The sequence below is a fragment of the Patella vulgata genome, chromosome 1, assembly GCF_932274485.2.
Source record: "Patella vulgata chromosome 1, xgPatVulg1.2, whole genome shotgun sequence".
Taxonomy (NCBI): Eukaryota; Metazoa; Mollusca; class Gastropoda; family Patellidae; genus Patella; species Patella vulgata.
Genome location: NC_065879.2, coordinates 92,363,503 through 92,378,143, shown reverse-complemented (window position 1 = coordinate 92,378,143; position 14,641 = coordinate 92,363,503). Strand labels below are relative to the sequence as shown.

At 34.5% G+C, this 14,641-nt stretch overlaps 1 protein-coding gene across 4 annotated transcripts in view; it reads right to left on the bottom strand.

The window, feature by feature from the left end:
* LOC126816929 (uncharacterized) overlaps positions 1-6,080 on the bottom strand; it is a 29,109-nt gene extending 23,029 nt beyond the window's left edge. For all 4 annotated transcript variants that reach the window (XM_050543728.2, XM_050543759.2, XM_050543768.2 and 1 more), the window contains exon 1: positions 5,982-6,080. The gene's annotated coding sequence lies outside the window, so the exon portion shown is untranslated. The remainder of the gene's footprint in view (positions 1-5,981) is intronic.
* Between the last annotated feature and the right edge of the window lie 8,561 nt (positions 6,081-14,641).

Genomic DNA, 14,641 nt, shown 5'->3' with positions numbered 1-14,641 from the left:
CCACCATATAAGAGTGGTTGTCGACGTCATTGGGCTCAATTAACCAATCTCTATAATTATTTACATCATATTTGACCAATTGGATAATTGAATGTCCCAAACCAGTAGATACAAAATTAGGATACTGGTGAGAATTCGCCAGACTTCTATTGGGTTCCAGAGAGCTTCCATCTGAGTTCTTAGACAGCCGCGAGGCTGGCTAGGGTAGAGAAATGGTTTTAGCTAGTATTGTAATTTGTGCTATGCTTGTATACCTGTATTCAGCTATATATATATGAAATGTAGAAGCAAACTGTTGCATTGTTAGTCCTGGTAAGACAAACGTCTTACGGACACTGTAAGAAGTAAAATACACAACGTGAAGCCGAAGTAAAGACAGCTAGAGACAAATTCTAGACGATCATAAGGCTACAGAAATATGTAGTAAGAAAAGATGCATGGGTCGTATGTAGGATGTGGCGACCGGTTTTCCCATCCCCGCTCTCCACGTCGGACAAAAGACCCATGGTGCTACATATTACTACTGAAAGCATACAGGCCTAGATATTCCTAGACACTTATATCAAGATTAGTATTTTAAGTGTCGAGAATATCCTAGAACTGACAACAAACCACGAGGTCATTGCATATTAATGGAGGCGCTGAAATAAATTGTATTTTGTGTTCTTGCTCGGGCGAAATAGACATCCCAATCGTTGTCATCGCCAACGATAATCCCAAAATACACATTTTGATCGATAATGAGACGGGCAAAGGTAGAAAATATCGCGGAAGGCGACTTACATCAGTGGGTGATGCCAGAAGAAAGATTTTCTGGGTGAAAAAATAACATGGCTGGAATGAAGATTTACAATGTGAACTGGTATCTTAAGGATATCCAAAGGACATATGCGATCTGTTGGTAAGCAACCAAGAAGATATTTATCTGGCTCATATTATGAACTTTTGATTTTAAATTTTCTTATTAAGACTAAGAATAAACTAATATATAAACATGTCTCTGATTTACTGTGTTTTTGATTTACATTTCCAGATCTCTTGAAAAGCAACATCATAATTTAATATTTTGAATGACCAAATATTGGTAATGAACGAAAAGCTAACGAAAAACCACTTTTAAGGTCAATATTGAAACAAATGATTTCTGTTCACAAAGATACATGTTGCCCCCCCCCCCCCACCCATGAGCACCCGTCCCGGCGCCCCCCCCCCCCCACACACAAACATTGGGAATCTTATACACCTGCAACCACCCACCCCACCTCGCCACATATCAAAACAGTTGTCCAGTGGCATCATATAAACTTATTTAGAGGTGGACAGTCCTAGAAACTTATGTTTTATTAATATATAACATCATCACCATTTATGTCAACATAATCACATTTTCCGCCAATTGTAGACATTGGACCCCCCATATCTCGAAAACGCCCCCTCAAACGCCTGGTCACCACCCAGATTCGGAATCTACGCAAAAAACTGGTCTAGAAAATTTTGGTCTCATAAATTCACAGCTCGGGTGGCGATTCCACCCCCCCCCCCCCCCTTCAGCCACCGGACTAAAAGTAAGATATGTGAATTATTATGATTTATGATTGATTTAAAGGTACATTATGGGGGATTTTAATAGAGAGTTGGCCATTCTTGCTATAACAGTTCACAAATAGGTGATGAAAGAAGAATATATTGAAAATTTCAGTCAAATTACTTTATTCTGAACAAAGTTATCACCATTGGTAATTTTTGACAAGAAATAGGAGTCAACGCCCTCTTCGCCGTCTCCGAGAATGGCCGATTGTTTGATTGACAGGCGTTAACTCCACCTACATAATCTCGCTTATCAAGTAACGTTTTCAATGTCCACAGAGTAAAAACACACAGAGTGGCGACTGCTTCATTTGCATAAAAAGTAGGTCGCGCACTGCATCTTGGGGTTTGTCACTAAACCTGGCGGATAAAGAAGACGTTTCGCAGTTGAACAGAAGAAAATGTAAACATGCGAGTGGTGGATATGGAATCCAGAGTAGGTCCCACACCGGGTGTTTTAATTTTATGGATTATTGAGGGATTAAAAAAAGAGCTAAGTCTACGTCGCGTCGTCTGCTACGAGTACGATGTCGATACGAGTCATCGTCGAGTGCTAGGCCTAGTGCTATAAATATATAATAAATACTGAGCCATAATAACATAGATTTAATAGATTATAAGAACAGCAATATATATCATCAAAAATTGTATTTGGAAAGAGTACATATTTGGTGAAAGATGTTTTCATATTTGATTGGTTATGCTTAATTGGCATTATATTGCATATTATGATATATTCCAATGTAGAGTACTGAGTACTGTAGGCCTCGAAGAAGTAGATCTCTAGGCCTATACGTCTTTATCTTATGATAATATGACCTCTCGCTGTAACTCAAATCAATGTGCTATTAATGTCTGTAGTTGCACATGTTCTTTTTACATTCTATATTTTTTGTAAAAACAAATAAAATCTACAAACACAATAATAGGCCTACAGTCTACCCAATAAAATAAATTTAGATTCATATGTTGTCATTAAAAGCAATTGAAAAAGAATCATGTGCGAGGGAACTAACTATATTTTCTGAAAAATCTGTTGTATTCTGGCAAAAGGATAATGGACAAGCCTAATTTTTTCGAAGATTGTGTATCGCAAAATGTGATTCTATGTAGGCCTACAATTACTTGTGGTAAAAAATTTAAGTTTTAAGTTTATACCTTTCCAAATTTCATAACAAAAATATTATTTTGCTCAATTTTCAGTTGCAATAAGCTTTTAATAAAACAGAAAGCCTAATACTGTTATGCTATTCAAAATCACATTTCCCCTTTTACTCGTAGGCCTTAATATTTTAATAAAATATTTTCTGAAGCAGTATCACTAATTTTAAACTATTCAGTAATTCAAAATAATTTTAATTTACTCTGTGATTATCTAGTAATAGTATGCTGTATGGTTAACTTCAGTTTGTATGGCAGATAATTCCATAATAGTACACAGTATAAATTTTCTATTTCTAAATAATCAGTTGACAAAAATAAAAGTAACTCTGAACACAGATCAGACCTAATGGCATGGATATCTAGAGCAAACTTCAGATTTATAATAATTTGATATATTCTTGTGCAGTAGTGTAAAATGGACAATTTCATAGTATTAGGGGGCCTATAAAGGCCGTCAAAACATTACATGACACCCAGAGCAATATGCAAAATATACATTCTCAAGTTGTTTTTGGTTTATACCAATCAACTCAAATAATGTTTATTGAAAAATGTTATAGGCCTATTCAAATAGAATTTTAATATCTTTAATTATTTTATTTTTAAAAAAATGAAAGCCCACATTAATTAATGGAACAAAAATCATGAAAGCACACGGCGAGTCAACGTTGGAGCCAAAGGTATTTTATCTTGGAAAACAACCAACGGCTCAAATCTGTTTATTGGAAACGTTATATGCCTATTTGAAATTCAATTAATATAACATACATAAAATAAGCTCTAGAAGACAAAGGAATTTTTCTTTGGGAGAAAAAATAAATCATGTTGATGTTGAGTAAAATAGGCCTTATCCAAAAAAGGGCGTGGCACTTTGACATTTTCAAATGGCCCATTTTAAGGTGTATGGAAATTACATTTCAAATCTAGGAATGGAAACAACAAGTATTTGGTGGAATAGTTTCAAAGTTAATAAAACCTCTTAAAAATCGACAATAATTTACGGCCTTAAATAGACCAATTCGCAAACCGCCACAAATGCCGTCTCTCGTCTCAGTCTCACTTCTTTCATTCCGGGCCGTACCACGCTTTATGCATGTTTTAAAAATATGAATCATTTTTTTTATAAATTCCCGAAACTCACACACAACTAACATATTATGATTGTATGTGATAATTCTCAGTAGTTTTGTTACCGAAAATACTATAAAACTACGAAATTAAAGAGATTTAGTTCATCGATATAGATATCGTAACGTCGTTGAGCGAACTGTCAGTGTGTGTTTATTACAGACAATTCCCAAGATGCATTGCGCGTCGCAGTGTTTCTATTGGCCGTATTTTTACTCTGTGCAATGGCTGTGGTACCATTAGCCTATTCGGTTTGAGACGGGGTTGCAATTCAATTCGTATCACATTTATTTTTACTACAAATTAAAAATAAGACTTTAATATATAGATAAGAGGCGAAAGTTTGAAAGGAGTGGACCAAATCAATGAGGCATAATTATAGCCGACTTCTTGTTAGCCTGCGTGTACTCTTGTACTGTAACTAGGCCTACGTAACTCCCGAAGCAGACAAATAGGAAACAGTGATCCAATGGGACTGCAATTCAACTGGGTGATGTTAGCTGCGATGTTTATCAATTTCCATAATTTTTCTGTAAACGCAAGTGGCAAGAGAGCGTATAATACCGACACCCAAACTCTCATTTTAATCACAATTAAATATAATATCAAGGCCGTATATATCGAACTTTAATCAAATTGACTGACATGCGGCCTCGCTTCGTACACTCTATCATTATTTAGCCTCGATCTAAAATTTCCAGGAGTATGACGTCAACGTAACGGTTAATCTCCGCTTACGACGCCATTTAAAAATTTAATCAATCAATGAAATCCTGTTTAAATCAATGCCGAATTTTGTGCTTGTTGTGTAAATAAAGATCTAATTGTTTATTTCTACGACATCTGAAGCCTAAATAAAGATTTGCAATAATCAGATTTAGCTCTTGCATAATGTATGTTTAATAGTATTTAGATATTTAGATGTGCGTCTACATGTATGTTTTATAATACAAGTATCGTATGATACAAGTCAGAGATAATGTCATCACGCCCGATGGATCATGATTCAGTTAAAGAAATATATCATGGACAAGTAATCAACTTCATACTCTATAAAAAACTTATAATCTATATTAAACCACACCCAGCTATATTCGATCCTGTTGTTGGCCTGGTAAATTCATCGTGATTTTTCGTCGTGGTTTTCCCTTATCAGTGGTGTAGAACGGAGGGCCGAGCAAAGGACAACATATAGTCGTTCGGACTGGAATAAAAACCGAGGTCACGTGTACATATTGGCGTGCTCGTAAAAGAACCCATGACACTTGGAATTCGAAATAAAAGTAGGTCGTAGCGCCGATCCCGAGCACAAATTCCGTAATATTACACTGCATGGCGTTTCCCGTCTACATTTGCCCAGCCGGTGCAGAACAAATAAACGCCATTTCATGTCACATGTATTAGAAATATCAATGTCAACTGTGAACTGTTCATGGATCATAAATCAGATTCAAACTTATCTATGCTCACTTCATTGTGGCAAATTATTCTTTCAAACAGAATTATGAACCTAACCACAAACTTTTTTCTTCAGCAATATACGTCGTGTGGCGTTAAACCTATTAAATTTTATTTCATTTACAATTTACTTGAAACCAGTATATTACGGCTAATTGTTTTAATTATTTTAACCAGTATCTTATGGGCTGTATGCAGTTAAATTTTGTTTCGTTATTCGGGATTAAAAATTGGAATAACCCATAACGGGATAGAACGTATTTCGTTATTCGGGGTTGAAATAAAATTATTTTTTTTTCTTACAAATGTCATATCACTATTGTCCATTTGTCATGTAAACTGTTTATTTAATTGACCTATAAGTAGGACGCCTCCTGCAGTGATAAAACCCTCGGTCATAAACAAAACGGTTTTTTTTCGAGCTAAAAGTGCTTGCTATTTCTTTAATTAATTAAAATGGTTAAAACAGACAGTAGATTATTTAAGTCAATGTTGATACAACATTATTTCACAAATCATACGGATACCATAAGTATACGTTAAAGTATATCTTTCAAAACTAAACAAGATTAATTGTATGTTATATACCAACTTTGTTTGATTCTAATATATAATATACAATGTTATAAAACCTCAGATATTACCTTGTCTTGATCTGTCAAACAATAGTTTCTAATATATTATATACAATGTTATAAAACCTTGTCTTGATCTGTCAAACAATTGTTCAGCTAAACTCATCGTTCTACCTAATGTACAATAATATTCACACTCTTAACAACTACACCGGAAAAAACAGGCTATTATAATAGATGTGACTAAGTACGGGCAAACCCGATTTCTATATTTAAAGATACTTCTGCTTTAAATGTTATATAAATGTTATATAAATTATTACTGAGACATTTATTCACATGCCATGCCTATAATCAACTCTCTAGACCATCATCGGGTGGCTTTGATTTAAAAGGATTGAAATACGATCGCCATATTTAATTATATAATTTTAAAAATGGTGAATCGAGTCTGCCCTATCTGGTCAAAATACCAAACACATAGCTCAGAATAAAGTGATCTGAATTATATTGTCATTATATTCATTTTGTATTATCTGTTTTTAAACTATAATTGTAAGAGCAGTGAGTTCTTTACCTCAATTGGGGGCCTGCCAAGGACAGCTGTCTAGTCGTTCAGACGGGACGGAAAACTGGGGTCACGTCTATACATTGACGTGCACATCATATCATATCGCGTATGCCCGTCTTCATTAGCCCAGTCGGAGCAGACCAGTAGGATGCGAAATCTTACACAATGGATCTCAATCGTACATAATGTATCTTTAACCTGTATTAATATTACAGCATAGTTTAGTAATATAATCTTTATACTTGTTTATTCTGTATTTTGTATTATTTTATATTACATATTGTGTTATACTCTTTTGTTTTTCTGTCGCCTACCTAACCTGTCCCTCTCTCTCGCATCCCCTGTGAGAGAGGGGGAGTTGTATCAGTTTGTTACTAGGGCGTGTTACGATAATAATATGCTCTGACGCGTCCCACCTTTTATACGAACAATAATTTGTAAGCGTTAACATGTATTTAAAATTAATTTGAATTATGAATTACTCATAAACAGTTATTGGACGCTGTCGGGAATAAAAAAAAGTCTCTCGAATCCCTTTCGGTTCATGACCTGAGGAAATTCGCACCAAGTAAATTTGATGAACATGTTTATAGCCTTAAATTATGCTGTAGAAATACATTTTACTTTAGTAGAACGTTCAAACCCATTTCAGTTCATTCAAGTATACTATAGCTAATTTTTTTTAACCAGTATAGTATAGCTAATTTTTTAACCAGTATATTACATCTAATTGTTTTAAACCAGTATATTACATCTAATTGTTTTTAACCAGTATATTACAGCTAATTGTTTTTAACCAGTATATTACATCTAATTGTTTTAAACCAGTATATTACATCTAATTGTTTTAAACCAGTATATTACATCTAATTGTTTTTAACCAGTATACCATAGCTAATTGTTTTAAACCAGTATATTAGAGCTAATTGTTTTAAACCAGTATACTATAGCTAATTGTTTTAAACCAGTATATTACATCTAATTGTTTTAAACCAGTATATTATAGCTAATTGTTTTAAACCAGTATATTACAGCTAATTGTTTTAAACCAGTATATTATAAATAGCATAGTATAGATAAGTGTTTAAGCAATATTATTACAGCCAATATTTTACGATAAAATCTTCTCGTTTTACTTTCTGTTCAATGTCAAATGAGATGAAAAGGTTCCCGTGTTTGAATTTCCGTATCGAAACACTTGTAATAATATAACGGAAACATAGTGTGTAAAGGTTACTGATATTAACATATTATTGAATATGAAAGACTTGTAATTTCTATAGCCAGTTTGACGTACTCCAAGATCATCCTACATGCAGGGGCGGATTGGGCCATCGGGCGCCCGAAGTGCCGGTCGGACAAAAAATGAAAAACAATTTTTTGTCCAATTCGTCTAAAAACCTTTTTTCTGCTGAACATTCTATGGGGGTGAGGAGGTATGGGCCGGCCATGGAGCGATGATGATCATGTTGTATGTGGCCGGTGGCTTTAACGGGCCGCCACGCCATCACTGGAATCTGGAATGGGCTGGTATAACAGACTTTCTGGGCCGGGTGTGCTCCGGAATTCGGAATCCTGCAATGGGGGTTCCGAATTTCATCCGAAAATTTCATCGGATTCACCCGACACTGTCGCCCGCAAATTTACTAATTATTAAGTCACCTGCACCCTGTTTGTGGGGATGCGCCAGAAACGTCTGCCGATGGTTTGTAACTCCAAAAATATTCAATTTTAAGGCCTCAGCAAAGTTTGATGATAGCTGGTCTGCTGGATGAATATGAGTGCGAGACGATTTCCTGAGGCTGGTGTTTAAAAATATTCCTTGACATTTTTATTAACTCGTTGTTTTCAGAGATGAAATTACAGAATTGGGATGTCGGGAATGGTCTCAAATTGCGGGAAATGGCCTCCCATTTCCAAAAATTCAAAAATGGATTGTGTCCCGTACGCCTATGCATGTCCGCTCCCACTCAGTATTCCTAGCTGGTTAATAAAATGGTCAAAATTTTCTCAACTAGTCCCATTTTTTAACCAGTTAAATTCTATTGACTCATGACTCTTGACCAGGGGCGGATTGGGGCCGGGAACCGGCCCGGGCTCCCGTGTCGGAGCGGCCCCTTTTACTGACCGCGGAGTCCGGACTCTCCCCCGGGAAAATTTTGAAAAATGAACCCCAAATATGCGATTTGGTGGTATATCTGATTATAATCTCTGTCAAATAATGTAATATATCTAGCTCATAAATCGATTAATTTAGGCCAAAACCCCGACCTGCAAGTAATTTACAACCATCAACCTTTGAAATTATCATATCGTCATATTATTAATTAACATATTATCATTGTATCGTCAAAAGTCAATAGAATTTTAAAACTGGTTAAAAAAAATGGGACTAGTTGAGAAGATACAATGATAGTATGTGACGAAAGGACGTTAAACCCCATTTCTCTCTCTCTCTCTCTCTCACTCTCTCTCACTTATATAGATTCGTAGAATAATGGATTATAAATAATATCAGGTAAGCTACAACAAAGTGTTATAAAGTATATAATACATAATATGACATTAATTTACATAGTTTCCCTGGTATAATCTGACAATAGTGATTCTAAGTATGTATTCGGATGACATTAATTTACTGTCATCCTGGTGAGAAACTTTACATTTAGAATTTACATCAATTCTATTCTCTAAAACTGCAATTAAATTTTTTGTAGTGAATTACAGCGTTTAAAATCTCCTTATACAGTGTCGAAGTAAAAAGTGTATATAAGGGTGGGGGGGGGATGTTAAGCATTTAAGTCTGGTAAGAACCGGTGGTCAAAAAAGTATGATTCCATATTCCGTATTTTGATTGTATTATCAATTTTGACTTTATTAAAATGAAAAATAATAAATGTAATATTTAAATTCTTAGCACAAGTATATAAATGTTTAAAGACTTTCAAAACCGGATTAATCTGTATACTTTGTTTCCTGTGTATTGGGATGCGTGCGCGTAGTTCAGTACCGCTTTCCCTTATATAAAATTTATTGCATTGTTTACATACAAGAAATTAAATTTGTAGCAGTACAATTCATATTATCATTGATTCTAAGCGTATAATTAATATTAGAAGAAGTGAGTTTAGTATTAATAATCATATGGTGGCAACATTAACAAAGTGGTTAGAAACTTGAAATTTAGCTCTAGAGAGTAATTTTTTATGGCTTAGAGGCTGACGTTTATTATTAATTAATTCTATGCCATGAAATTGGCGATTATGATTATCATTAGAATACAGAATATCTTTTGTATCATAAATATGTTGAAAAATATTATAATGTCGAGGATTATATGTCGAAATAAAGATAATACAAATAGAGATATTCTTTTCTGTTGGCGTTCTTAATGCTTCAGTACTTAGACCCCTATGTTAATAACCCAAAGTGAATAATATTTTGTCAATAAATTGGATCTCAATTCTTCAAGTCGCCGAACTCTGATATCTTTGTCTAAAATTATAGTGCATAGTTTTCTGGCAAAAAGAGAAAAGGGTTTTATAATTTTAAAATGGCGAGAATGACATGTTGTGTAAGAGAAATAATGGTTAGTATTTGTCGCTTTAGAGTAAATATCTGTAACGATTCCATTATTAAATCTTTTAACGAGAACATCTAAAAATGTATTTTCCTTATAACTGGTTTCAATAGTGAATTTAATATTAATATCTAGGTCATTTAAAAGCTTGTGCAAATCTGCTATTTGGCCAAGATTATAGTCTTATAGACTACAGACATCAAATGTTACGAATATATCCCCATCGTTTATTTCCTGGGGCAGTTTATTAAGGAAATCACTTTCATTCAACACTAAGGACAACGGGTTTTTAAAGAATACCAACTAAATAAGATAATCTGTTTGTAGCACACGACGTGCCGGCTATGATTGGCCTAAAGGCATGATCACGCGGTCTATTCAGGGCTCACTTTAGGAGAAGCGACGTCCCCTACAGATAGATAGGGAGAAATGAGGGAGACATAGGGAAACTTAAAGGGACTATCCCGATTTCAAAAGAGTCTCAAAAATAAAAGTCGGAGTACGTATGAAATTTAAGCGCCAAAATATAGAGGAATGCTGTATGTACCTTCTCTCAAAATTCCAGCTCAAAATATTGAGTTGTTTGGACGTGAACTTCGACACTGCTTATCCGGACACGTAACCCTTTTAAGATTTCGGGTCAGTTTTTTCGTTGGGTGACCTGATAATCGATTCCCGTTCCTTGAGAGGTCTACATAGAGAATGGCCCATGTGCTCTACTTGATAACGAAAGGTAAATTTCACCTACACATTATTATTATAAAATAAAACTCTAGTTTCATGCAGACACCGCATAGTACAGCATGGGACACCGGTCTCCATTTCCAGATGAAAACTGACGGGTTTAAGTTTTTTGAATATGTATCACAAATATTGAGTTAGTTGCTCGGCCCTTAGCTAGAGGAATTTAAGGGATTTTAACACAAAATTAAGCAGTTTTATTCTACAAAAAATATCGGGATTAGCCCTTTAAAGGAGAGGTCAAATTCCATGTATTGCCCCCACCAATCTTACCAAGTCGTTACACAACATGCTAAATAAATAAATAAACAAACATGTTTTAGCTGCATACATACATATTACATTTTACAATAATAAAACAAAACAGATATCCTCATTAGATCATTCAGTACTTCATTACTTAGACAAGATCTGTAACAATTTTTGATTCTGTTTTGTGTGGAGAACCCCCCACGCCTTTCACAGTCAACAGTAGTAATTGGAAAAAGAAGTGCTGCTTTCACAGCCAACAGTACTGTAGTAATTGGAATAAGAAGTGTTGCTTGCAAAATATGTATTACATTTGGGAAGAGTAAAGAATAGGGGTCAATTATTGAGAATGTGTTGAATTCAAAAGTACAATGAGCATAGCTACCAATAACTAGTCTTTTGTATCGTCAGTATTCTGACATACAGTCATCTCTATTAATTATAAAATTTCTACTGTAATTCTCAATTAGTTTTTGTATTCTTTTTCGCCAATTTTTGCTAATTGGCCCGTCTTCATTAGAACAGTTCGGAGCAGAACAGTAGGACGTTAAACCCCATTTCATTTCATTGGTAATTGGTCTGTGTTTGATATTAAATTGATCTTTGATATTAAATTAGTCTGTGTTTGATATTAAATGAGGCGCGCCAAGATTTCATTTTTTCGATCCATCCCAATTCTATTCATATTGCATGATGCCAAAAGTTTTTGACTGACGTGACCGCGAAGAAGAGGGAAATAACTCTGGTTTCGGCGCGTTCGATTACAGTTCCGATTGAATGATAACGATGGGCTGATGATAACGATGGGCCACGTAGAGACATGTGTATTTTAGTTTTCATTTCACTTTTCGATTTAAAAAAAAAACAAAAAAAACTTTTAATTTTTTTTTTTCATTTAAGTTTTCAAACTTACTATTTTTTTAAAAATATTTTTATTTTAATTTTTGTTTTCATTTCAGTTTTTGATTTACATTTATTTTACTTTGTTTTTATCAAAAATGATTTTAATTTAAATCTAATTTAATTTAAATTATTTTTTTATTTCATTTAATTTAATTTAGTTTTTATTTTCGATTTATATTTTGTTATTTTTTAGCGAATATTTTTTTAATATTTGTGGTGGATTTTTTACACATTTATTATGATAACCATGGGCCACCATACTCCTAAGGGGGGATGGATGGCAGAATGGTTAGCACGTGCGCGCTGTATAATAAGGCCTGTCATTGAGTCAACTGGCGTGGTTTCGAATCCCCGGTTGTACGTGACAAGGAGTAGGGTCGCCTGTCCAACCTCATGGTTTTCTCCGGGTCCTCCGGTTTCCTCCTACTGCTAAAGACCCCTACGCGCAAGCGAATTATTGAAATAAAATTAAACCATATGTTAGTCCCGAAATGACCTAGTTTGTGTCGAGTGGACGTTAAACCCCATTTCCCTCTCTCTCTCTCTAGAACTCCTAATACGAGTATTCATGGCGCTATATAAATTTGGATGTTATGTTATGTTTGTCAAGATATTATGAATAAGCTTTTCATTAATCTATTGCGATAATTGTTGACAGATATGAAGTTATCCAAGTTATCTTATATAATTATCTTCACATAATTTGATTGTGTTTAATATATAGGTATAATGTTGACTTGTACAGCTGCTACCTGATAGGCTTCACAGAAAAGTATTTATCGGGTGGTTATTTCCAATAAAAGTATGGCAATTTGGGTATATATGTAAAGTAGGGATATCCAATCTTACTAGAAAAATACTGGATTCCTTGAAAAACACTCATGGAACGTATACAGGACAAAAATGTAAGGGTTCCCCTAATCGACAGCACGATGATTAGGAAAACCTGCACGCGAAGATTGAGCGCTTGGTGTACATGTTGATAAACTTTATGAAGAGTTAGACGTACAACACTTTCTGAGATAAAAATCACGGAAGAATACGCGGGCAGTGGATAATGCGAGAATTAAATTAGGATTCGATATTTGTAATAAATAGTCAGCGATTAAAGACAACATTGTCTTGTGTATACAATGAATTCTCCTCGGACTTCGCCCCCGTTGCTATAGGTAACGAGAGAGGTAAGTCACGTGACACAAACATGACCTATTTTGGTCGATTTTTTTATTGCAGGGTATTCCTTGGCAATTACAATGTTTTGAAAGGGTTTGAAGCACAATTATGATAAATTAATTAGTTTGAATATGTTTTTAGTACAAATATATCATCAAATCACCCAGTTTGTACGCGGGAATATATCTTTAAATTATGATTCTTATTTCACAATTAGACGCATCTGTCAAGGCCAGTTGTCGAATCATTAATATATTAGAGGCAGTGTTCATTTCATGTTTATATATAGTCCCCATTGGAACTAAGCTTTACATATTTGGGCATATTCAACCTATTAATTTCAGGTGTATAAATGAACATAATAAGTGAAATATTGGAATTCTTAGGAAGACACGATGTAGTATTTTCAGAAGTTAGCCATACTGGCTTGGGCGAGCTGACAGCTAGGAGAAAGGCTGAAAGATGTCAACTCTTATTAGTTCAATACATTTGTGTTTGATATAAAACGTATTTAACAAGAACACTGTGGGGTAGTATATCTGTGTTTGATATAAACGATATGAAATATGAAAAGTGGATCCGGCAGCTTACCGCGTCCGACGTGTGACACATTCCCTGTTACACATCTATTGTTTTTTTAATTGCTCGTCTAGGTTTTCTCTGGCGTAGATAATCTTGTAAACTCTCTACTTTAGGACTTCACTTGGACTTTACGTTATGTACTTATTTACAGCAGCCTAATCGTATGTTTATCAAAAACATCAGTTTTATATGGAAACAGGTTACATATGGTCAAAATTAATCTCTTAACGTCAGTGTGATTAGTAATAAATTTATTTATAGAATAGGACATTCGGCCGTTCTGGCTATTTGCCTGCGCTAACTGTGATGTAGTTCGATTTAATTAAAAACAAAAGTTACTTTTAATAAGAAATGAACTGTTCTTTGAAAATAAAAAAAGGAGGTCCTTTTCAACTGACCAATCAAATTCATGTAAACTCCTAAGGAGATATCGCAGTAGATTATGAAATATATCACACACGCGATATCTACTGTAAAATGGGTGATAAAATATTGTTTCACCGATATCTACTGTAGAATGGGTGATATAATATTGTGTCACCGATCCTGAAGGGCAATAAAACTAAATGGTGTAATATTACGTACTACGTGAACATCACCAGGGCAACATACAACAATAATCGACGTTTCCATGACAATGTACTGTCAGGTTATATCCGAGTTGAAATATAGAATTCATTAAATACATAATGGAAGAGGGTGTGGTCGAGTGGAAATATTTCCTGACAATATAAAAATTGCTAAATTTAGTCGACAGGTAAAGTATTCAATTGTTTTTTTGGACAACCGGTTGCGAAACTAAATCGGAGAGATTTTGATTTGATAGTTTTTACGTATTTTTTAAACAGGTTTTGAAGTGTTTTGGTTCTGTTATGCAAGATCTTTTCTGACGTTCCAAAGTAAAAGTTCGGTCCTAAGACCACCTAAAGA